Raw genomic sequence first — 11,239 nt, 5'->3', positions numbered from 1 at the left:
AGCATGTAGTATATACATATACATATAGTTTGACTGTATTCTAAATTTTAGAGAGAGAATTTTTTTTAAAATTTATGATATTGAACGTGTCATAATATTTATGTGGTTAAAAAAGTTTATCATTAACCAAAGTTAAATTTAAAATATTTCAGCCAAACTGATAACGAGTAGAGTAACTAACACTAATTACAAATGTTCATCGGCATACGGTTAGACATCTTAATAATAATTATTCTTTATATCAATATTTTATTATATAATGATATATAGTTTTCTTAAAAATTGATTTTCATATTATGTTATTATATTATATGTTGTCTATAATAATATTTTGCTATAGCAAAAAAAAAAAGTATCACAACAAACGATCCTATTATAGAGAAATTTGATTTAGATACGTAATTAAATGAGGCATTCAAAATCCAACTTCTATCTGTTCTCATACGATTTAAATGGACACTCAAGCTGACCTTAATTAATTACATTGTGGTGCATACCCTAATGTCTATTAATCTACCCTTGTCATCTATTAAACAGTAGGGGTTTAATTTTAGTTTTTGAGTTGTTTTCTCTTTAAAGTCTTTGGTAATATTAAAATATACATAATTTTCTGACGGATAATAACATTATTTTTAAGATATTCAATGAATGGATTAAGGTTTAAACATTGTTCAGAATTCTATCATAACTCATTGATTTAATGTAATCGAAGTTTCATATAGATTTGATCTGAGTCAAAGTTACTTCACTGTGTTCAAATGAATTCGTAACTAAAATACTACATCCGCCTCAAGATATTTAAGGTTATAATGATGTGTATGTGTCGAATTATCTAATCCGTTATCTAAACTCTAATATGTTCATGTAAATTTATGTGCAATGAATTACTAGGGTTAGAAACATATATTCTCCGCATACTTTGAGGATTTTTGGAGGGTATATAGACCGTCGAGATCAAATGATTTATAATTGATTTATGATCAATAATTCACAATCCCCCTCAAGAAAAAAAAAACAGTTACGTCTGAATTAAACTTGAAGATAAAAATCGTGATTCCCTAAATTGATTTTACATACATTAATGAATTACTTCAATTAGTTTAATCGAAATGGAAAGAAATGTTTAATTTGAAGTAAAAACTTTTGTCATAAATTATACTATTTATAGTATTATACTTCTAGTAGTAATTATTATTTTTTTGGCAAAAGTAAACGATTAACGAATCAAGAAAGCAGAATATTACTACTAATTATATGAGTATAACAATAATGTCCTCCTATATATTGCACCTTAATATATATATATATGCCTTGTAATGACAACCCATATCAAAAGAAAATATCATATTATTAATCACCCACCTTAAAAAAATAAAAAAATAAAAAAATAAGAACTAGATGAGGTAGGACCACAAGTGTAGACTTGTTTAATAATTGTGCTACAAACATCAAAATGTTGCACCCCAATTCCACTTTTTCATCCTAAATCAACTCATTAATGGAGTTCATGGAGAAATTATGGCAATACATTATGTGAACTTTTTTCAACTATTGAAATATTTGTTGGACAGAATTGTTTGATATATATGTTAGATCAACTATAATAGAAATACGCTCAAATAATTTTGTGCACTGATATATGTTTGATGAATTTTCATTTTTCAATATCGTACGATAGTAATTAATGTATTAACAAAAAAAGGTGAGAATTTGTAGTGTGGTCCTTTATTGAAAAAATAGACCAAGAATATAAATAATCTTCTAATATTCTTAACCCATAATTAATTGGCTCAGAGATATATATTGAAAAAATTATGAGATAAAACATAATATAATAATACGAAAATTGACAAGCCAGTATGATGACACAAGTTTATTTCATGTCCTTTTATTCAACTAAATTGCCTCATTGATAGGTAAGTCCCAACTGCCAAAAGATTTTACACTTCCCTAGATTACTTCCACTCACGGCCATATAGAGTGTATCCACTAAATACTTATACTAGTATTTATATCAGGCATAAATTTCTTCCCAAACAATCCTAAAAAGTCAATTACATATTTAAATTATCATACCAATTTATTACATATCTAAATTATCTAAAAATAAATTTATTATCCCCTAAATGCATAATATCACTTTCATAGTATGTGGTGTATTACACAGCTAGCACGTGGGTGCCACGTCAGTGACACGTCATCGCCACGATAGAAATTATAATTTTTTATATTCTTTTCTTTTCTTTATTAATTATTTTTTTTATTAACTATATTTTATACTAATTAAATCTTAATTAATTATTAACTATCCATCTGATTTTTTATATTTTTTTCTTTTCTTTATTAATTAACTTTTCTTTTATTAACTATATTTTATACTAATTAGCTCCTAATTAATTATTAATCACTCATTCAATTTTTTATATTTCTTTTCTTTTCTTTATTAATTAACTTTTCTTTTATTAACTATATTTTATACTAATTAACTTTTAATTAATTATTAACCACCCATCCGACCCCCCCCCCCCCAACCCCAATCGTCTTCTCCACCAAAATGGAGAGAAGAATTCTTCTTCTTCTTAATGGGTTTTGAAAGAAAAAAAATCAAGATACAAAATGGGAGTAAATAGAGGTGGTGTAAAGAAGAAGAGGGTAAGTGGGGGTGAAGAAGAAAGAAAGTGGGGTGGGTGATTTTATTTTTTTATTTTTTTTACTTTAACCGGTTTTGAAAGAAAAAAAATCAATATTCAAAATGAGAGTAAATGAAGGTGGGTGCGAAGAAAAGGAAGGTAGGTGGGTGCGAAGAAAAAATGATGTGGGGTGGGGTTGGGTGATTTTGTTTTTTTATTTATTTATTTTTTTTACAGAATTTCTGACGCGTGGCTCTTTTTTTTTAGCCACGTCACTTGTAAGAGGATAATAATTTCACTTTTAGGTAGTTTAGGTGTGTAATAGATCGTCATGATAGTTTAAGTATGTAACTGATTTTTCGATACAACTTTAGGGAGGAATTTATGCTTTTTCCCTTTATATCAAATTGAAAAATATAACTTTAGTAGTTAAAAATTAAATGAAAATACATATGGTATATATGTCAACATAAAGTTTTGGTGTATATTGAATAAAACTTATCAAATTTAAGGAGGTTTTGATCTATTCAACCTTATTATTATTATTACATCGGGGTAGAGGAGGGATAACAAGGTAGAGAATCGAATCATCATCAATAAAGTAAAATTTTAAATAGTCAATTAATTGATCGGCTACTAAAATTCTACAACAACAACAACCTAGTAAAATATATATTACCTTTATTGATTTAACATAAACAACGGATAATATTTATATTATTGAGACTTTTCTTAAAAAAAAATGGAAAATAGTAGTGAAAGCTTTGAAAGATAAGTTGACGTTTATGGCAACCCATGGTTCTCCAAAAAGTGTGGTCTTAAAAGAGTTATATGCATTCCAGAATTTATTCCTTATATATATTCAAATTGATTTTATTCGAATAATTGAATCAATCTTTTCTAAAAAGGAATTTTACAAATAACACACTAAGGGGTGGTTTGATTTGAATACAAGTTATGATGAGATTAGTTATGACAAGATAAATTATGATGGGATTAGTTATGATGAGATAAGTTGTGATAATATTATTTCTTATTGAGTATTTGGTTGGTGCATTCAAAATAATATGTATTATACAAATTTTAAGAATAATTATTTATTTACAAAAATACTCTTTATAAATGTGAAAAGCGATGTATAAAAGGGTTTAAAGAGATATTTTTGTCATTTACCTACTTTATCTCTAGATGAGTTATTCCGTGATTACTATATCATTCAAGGGGAAGGATAACTTATCCCGATACTAATTATTAATTCTACGATAAGTTATTTCGGACTTGCCAACCAAAAAATAAATTGAGTGTAATCTCAAAACTATTTAGTGTTATCCTCGACTTCTAAAAGATAAGTATTATCTTATGACGTCCACGATCGAGAAGGGTTGCCATCTGACGAGAATGGTCAAGGAGAAGGACTGACAATCGATAGGATTTCTAAACAACAAACTTTCAAAGATGAATTTTATATTAAAATGAAGAAAAATAAGTGAATATTGTTATAAAATAAACTAATTTAGCAAAATAAAAAGAAGAGAGTAAGAGAAACTAGAAAGGAGCAGATTGAGAAAGGAGAGAGAGTGCAGATAGCAGTGTTCGTATATTTCATCTTCATTGCCGCATAATGGTAATTTATAACAAGAAAAGGAATGGATGGTGGGCAACTTGCCCACTCATCCATTTTCAAAACATGCCTTAGTGGAACATCCACTCATCCATTTTTAAAACACCCCCCCTTGGATGTCCACGTGTAATAAAAATTTTTTACAAGAAATAATATACAAAGTTATCCTGAATACCCATAGATATTGTGCCTCGTTAAAACCTTAGTAGGAAAAATCTAGTGGGAAAATACCTAGTGAATGAAAAAGAGTACATACATCTGGTAATACGTTTTGAGTGCTGCCTCATTAAAAGCCTTACCAGAAAAAATAGTGGGACAAAACCTAAGGAAAAAAGAGTACAACACGTATTTTACTCCCTCTAATGATAACATCACTTAATATCTCAAAGGCGACGCATTTTAATTTTGTATCTCATTTTCTCAAAGATTGAAGTCGGCAATACCTTGGTAAACATATCTGTTAAATTGTCACTTGAACGAACTTGTTGGACATCTATTTCACCCTTCTTTTGAAGATCATGACTAAAAAAAAATTTTGATAAAATATGTTTTGTTCTATCTCCTTTAATATATCCTACCTTCAGTTGAGCTATACATGTATCATTGTCTTCATACAATATTGTTGGAACGTCTCTTTTCAAAGAAAGGTTGTATGTTTCTTTAATGTGTTGAGTTATTGATCTTAACCAAAAGAATTCTCGACTTGCTTCATGGATGACTATTATTTCTGCATGATTTGAGGAAGTGGCAACCATAGTTTGATTTGTTGAACGCCATGATATAGCTGTACCACCACATGTAAATAAATAGCTTATCTGCGATCGACCTTTATAGGGATCAGATTAATACCTCGCATCTGCGTAACCAATCAATTGTGACGTGGATTCATTTGAGTAAAACAATCTCATATCAATAGTCTCTCAAAGGTATCTAAATATATGCTTAATTCCATTCCAGTGTCTTCGTGTTGGAGAAGAACTAAATCTTGATAACAAGCTTACAGAGAAAGCTATATCTGGTCTAGAATTGTTGGCAAGATATATTAATGCACCAATTGCACTAAGATATGGTATTTCAGCACCAATAAGCTCTTCATCATTTTAATGAGATCAAACGGATCGATATTAATATCAAGAGATTTCACAATTATTGGGGTACTCAATGGATGTGTTTTATCCATATAAAATCTCTTTAAAATATTTTCAGTATATGTTGACTGATGTACAAATATCTCATTTGTAAAATATTCAATTTGTAGACCAAGACAAAATTTTGTCTTTTTGAGGTCTTTCATTTCAAACTCCCTTTTCAGATATTTTATTGCCTTTGGAAGTTATTCCGGAGTTTTAATAATATTCAAATCATCAACATATACTGCTATTATGACAAATTCAGATTCAGACCTTTTCATAAAGACACAAGGGCAAATTGGATCATTGTTATATCCCTCTTTTAGCAAATATTCGCCAAGACAATTGTACTACATGCGCTCTGATTGTTTCAATCCGTACAAAGATTTCTGAAGCTTAATTGAGCAAGTTTCTCGAGAATCCTTATATGCTTCAAGCAATTTGAAACCTTCGGGATTTTCATAAAAATGTCATGGTCCAATGAGTCATATAAATAGGCAGTGACCACATCCATTGGGTGCATTTCAAACTTTTCATGAGCTGCCAAATTCATTAGATACCAAGATAATTGCATCCACCACAGAAGAATATGTTTTCATATAGTCAATGCCAGACCTTTGCAAAAAACCTTGGGCTACAAGTTGTGCTTTATATCTTATGACTTCACCCTTTTCATTTCATTTACGCACAACAACCCATTTGTGCTAGCTTGACACCCTCAGGTGTTCGAATTATTGATCCAAAAATTCCATGTTTTTCAAGTGAAGTTAACTCTGCTTGAATTGCATCATTCTATTTTGGCCAATCATTTCTCTGTCTACATTCATCGACAGATTTTGGTTCAAGATCCTTATCTTGTTGCATTATTTCAATGGCAACATTATAAGCAAAAATATTATCGACCATAATTTCATTTCGGTTCCACCGTTTTCTTGTCGAGACATAACTTATTGAGATTTCTTCATTCTCATTATTTTCATGTACTTGAACCTCCTCGGTGGTATCACCATTTGTTGTGTCTTTAGGCTCTTCTTGAGCAACTGCCTTCAAATTATGATCATCTTGATTATTTATTTATTTCATTTTTCGAGGATTTTTATTTTTGGAACCAACTGGTCTTCCACGTTTTAAATGTGGCCTAGACTCATTTGTCTGAACAAGTTGTCCTACCAGGACATCAACTCGAACTTAAGCATTAGTAGCTAAAATATGCGATTTAGTAATTCGTGGAAGGTTAGTAAATGCATCCGGCAGTTAATTTACGATATTCTGCAAGTAAATCATCTTTTGAACTTCTTACCCATATTGATTTGTTCGAGGATCTAAATGAGATAGTGATAATGAATTTCAATTTATCTCATTTTCCAATTGCTTATGTTCTCCCCCTAATATTGGGTATATTGATTTATCAAAATGACAATCAGCGAATCTTGTCGTAAATAGATCTTCAATCATAGGTTCCAAATATTTTATAATAGAAGGAGATTCATACCCAACATTCTTTGGAGACCCATCTTTGTGCGGTGCGGTGGAGTAATTGGGTGGGACATATACCGCATACCAAATATTCTAAGATGGGATATATTTGGCTCCCTTCCCAAAGTCAACTGTAATGGGAAAAATTCATAAACATTTGTTGGTCTTATGCGCACAGGTGTTGCTGCATGCAAAATAGCATTCCCCTATACCGAAAGAGGAAATTTTATCCTCATTAGCAATGGTCTAGCTATCAATTAGAGGCGTTTAATCAATGAAATTGCTAGACCATTTTGAGTATGAACATGAGCGACCGGATGCTCAACTTTTATTCCCACTGACATACAATAATCATTAAAGGATTAAGATTTAAATTCACCAGTATTATCAAGACGAATTATCTTTATTGTATAATCTAGAAATTGTGCTCTTAACCTTATAATTTGAACTAACAATCTTGCAAAAGCCATGTAGCGAGTTGATAATAAGCACACATGTGACCATCTTGTAAATGCATCTATCAAGACCATATAATATTTAAATGGTCCACATGAAGGGTGTATTGACCCACATATATCACCTTGTATATGTTTTGGAAATGCAGGTGATTCAATTCCAACCTTAGTTTCTGATGGTTTAATAATCAGTTTTCTTTGGAAACAAGCAACACAAGAGAATTCCTTAGATTGAAGAATTTTCTAATTCTTCACAGTGTGTCTATGTGAATTCTTAATAATTCTGCGCATTATATTATGACCGAGATGGCCCAACCGGTCATGCCAAATGATAAATTCATTATGGTCAATAAATCTTTTATTTATCATGGCATGTGATTCAACCACACCAATACTTGTGTGGTATAATCCAGAAGAAAGTGCGGGTAATTTTTCATGCACAAATCGTTTTCCTACTTTTATTGTAGTAATATAAAGGTACTCAACCTTTCCTTCATTAGCAGTCTCAATATGATAGCCATTTTGGCGAATAACCTTGAAATTTAATAAGTTTCTTTGAGACTTATTATAATACAAAATATTATTAATAGCCAATATTGTTCCCCCGAATAGTGATAAGGCTGCTCTTTCAAAGCCCTCAATTATTTTTGTACTAACGGATATTGTATTAACATTGGCTCATTACATAACCAAATGAGAGAAATATTTCTTTTTTCTTAATATAGTGTGCGTTGTGGCACTATCCAAAAAGAACATATCTCCATTATTCGTCTTGGATCCAATTGAAGAATGCAAAATTTATTTATCTTCATAAAATAAAAATACATTATAAGAGATAAAATAAGTAACAATATTGCTAGAAAAACATAAGTTTTTTTTCTTTTCTTTTAAATAGATAAACGTAAAAACATGATAATAAAAAATACATAAAAACGACAACATATTATAAATCATATAATGAAATTAAATATCAATTATAATCACTAAAAAAATCTTCAACCTCCAAATGAGTAATATCATTGAGGTCATTAAAATCGTCATCCTTCAAAGCCAGATTTGCTTCATGATTATCATTATGCGAAGGTCTTGCTTCAATATTATTTTTAAATGCCAAGTATGACTCTGTCCGAGCATTAGAAGAAGATGCATCACCTCTATTTGCTTTTCTTTTGAAGGAATTTTGATAAAGCCTTACAAAATGCTCAGGCGTCCGACATTCATTTTTTCAGTGTTTTTTCATGCCACAACGATGACAGTTACTTCTTGAATGACCACTTTGAGAACTCATATTGTTCTTCCTTTTATATTGATCACCACTACGACGATTATTATATCGTCTTCTTCCATTGCCACGTCCACGCACATTATTGTGACCTTGATTTTTATTTTGTCTTCTTTCAGACTGATCATGTGTTTCTACCATATTTGCTTTCGGTAACGGAGCAGTTCCAGTGAGACGGGCTTCATGATTTTTCATTAAAAGAACATTATGTTGCTCAGTCAGTAGAAGACATGAGATCAATTCAGAGTATTTTTGAAAATCTTTTTCACGGTATTGCTAGTGTAATATCACATTAGAGGCATGGAAAATAGTTAGTGTCATTTCCAACATATCCTCATCATTTATAGTTTTTCCACATAATTTTAATTGAGAAGTTATTATAAATACAACAGAATTATACTCAATTACAGTTTTAAAATCTTAAAACCGTAAGTGCATCCATTTATAACGAGCCCTTGGCAATACCGTTGCTCTAAGGTGGTCATACCTCCCTTTTAAATCTTTCCACAATTCAAGTGGATCTTTCACTGCCAAATATTCAACCTTTAGGCTTTCATCTAAATGATAACGAAGGAAAATCATAGTCTTCGTTTTATCCTGACTTCATGCTTTATTTTCTTCGATTATAGCATCACCAAGACACTTAGCGGTAAGGTGGATTTCAACATCAAGTACCCATGACAAATAATTTTTGCTAGAAATATCAAGTGCCACAAACTCCAATTTTGACAAGTTTGATATGATGAAAATTAATTTAAAAATAACAAAGACAACTAAAATTAAATTTTTTTAGTAGATATACCTGATATAAAAATTAATTTTCTGGAAAAAAATTAGAGTTTTATGTTGATAACGTGTTATAAAATAAACTAAATTAGCAAAAAAAAAGAGTAAGATAAAATAGAAAGGAACGGACTGAGAAAGGGAGAGAGAGTGCAGATTGCAGTGTTCGTATATTTCATCATCATTGCCAAAAAATGACAATTTATAACAAGAAAAGGAATAGATGATGGGCAACTTGCCCTAGTAGAACATCCACTCATCCATTTTCAAAACATGACTTAGTGAAACATCTACTCATTCATTTTCAAAACATGACTTAGTGGAACATCCACTCATCCATTTCAAAACAAATATATCATAAGTTCACCATAATATGAGTATTTCGTCTAGATGATGATGTAACATCAAAGAAAAATATATTTCATTAAAACGGACAATACATTTCATGACTTTGGACGGCTATACATTTTGTAATATGTATGACACAAAGCTTTTGAATAATGAGATACATATGACATCATCTAAACATCATAATTCCACTTGAAATATAGTAACACTATTTTTTATATGAAGTTCCAAACTAAAAAAAATATATAAATGGAAGGAAAATGATGAGTTAGTGGAAGGAAAAATAAAAAGTTAAGGTCGGTGTTTGTCTCACGCACATTCATAAATTATAATATAAAGCCTATGATTTTATGGGGGGAATTAAAAAAACATAATAATATAAATGGATAAATTTAATCATTCACATATATGCCACGTTCCATCTTTTAATTATTATTAATGGAAGAATAAATTTGGGACAAACATATTTGACTTTTTTTCACTTGCAATCATGCCATTGTGAAAGAGGCAAAAGTTTATAAGCATTTACTTAAATTTTTCTTCCTTTTTTTCTTTGTCGTCTCTTTTTCATAAACCAAATATAATGCAAAAAAGAAGTTTATATGTTTTGACTCAAAACATTTACCTAAAAAAATAATGTGTTGGATTGAATAAATGTGAAAAAAAATTAGTTTGGAGAGAATATTAGCTTCTTAATCTTTTTTCTCAGACCCACCCAATGTTTGATGGCTGATTATTTTTGGAATCAAGTGGGAAAATTTCATATTGGAAATAGAACTCTTTTTAATTGAGACAATTTTATTTATACTCAAAACTCGAAATTAAGTCTTCTAATTAAACATGAAAGTTTACGCCACTCTAAACTCTTGTTGAAGAAAGAATATTATTTTTTGTTTTTTCAATTTTTATTCAATATTTGATATTCGCTTTGAGATTCAACTAATTCAAAGTAGAGCCTTTCCTATTTATTTTTTTATATATTTAAAACTTAGAATTCGAAGAAGTTCAAGTGACTCTCCCAGAAGGTAACTTGGATGGTGGTGAGAGAATATTAATTATACCTTACTATTATATGGTTTGCATAAATGAATGGATAAGAGGCCCCTCTCTTGAAGCAAGTGAACCATTAGAAAAAGACAGTGCTTACTTTTTATTTTCTTTTCACATACATCATGAGTCTCGAGTTTATTGTGATATGTATATACAAAAAGAAAAAAAAACAGAAATTTTTTTCATAAGCCACTTTTTTGCAATCAAGCAAAAAAAAAAAGTTAATTCCCTAAATAAAAGGGAAAAAGCAAACTAGGAATTGCTTGGACCCCCTACCCCCTCTTTTACATAGTGGAGATGGTACAAGGACAACAACAAAAAAAAGGAAATTCTTATTCTTTGATTCCTTCCTCTACACCATATCTTTTTCTTTTACAACAAAAAACGAATAAAGTTAGATAAATAAATAAAGTTCCTAATAAATATTCTCAGGAATAAAAGGTGAGAAAAAAGTTACTTCATTT

This window comes from Solanum dulcamara, chromosome 12 (genome assembly GCF_947179165.1).
Source record: "Solanum dulcamara chromosome 12, daSolDulc1.2, whole genome shotgun sequence".
NCBI classification, from domain to species: domain Eukaryota; kingdom Viridiplantae; phylum Streptophyta; class Magnoliopsida; order Solanales; family Solanaceae; genus Solanum; species Solanum dulcamara.
This window is presented reverse-complemented; position numbering follows the sequence as displayed.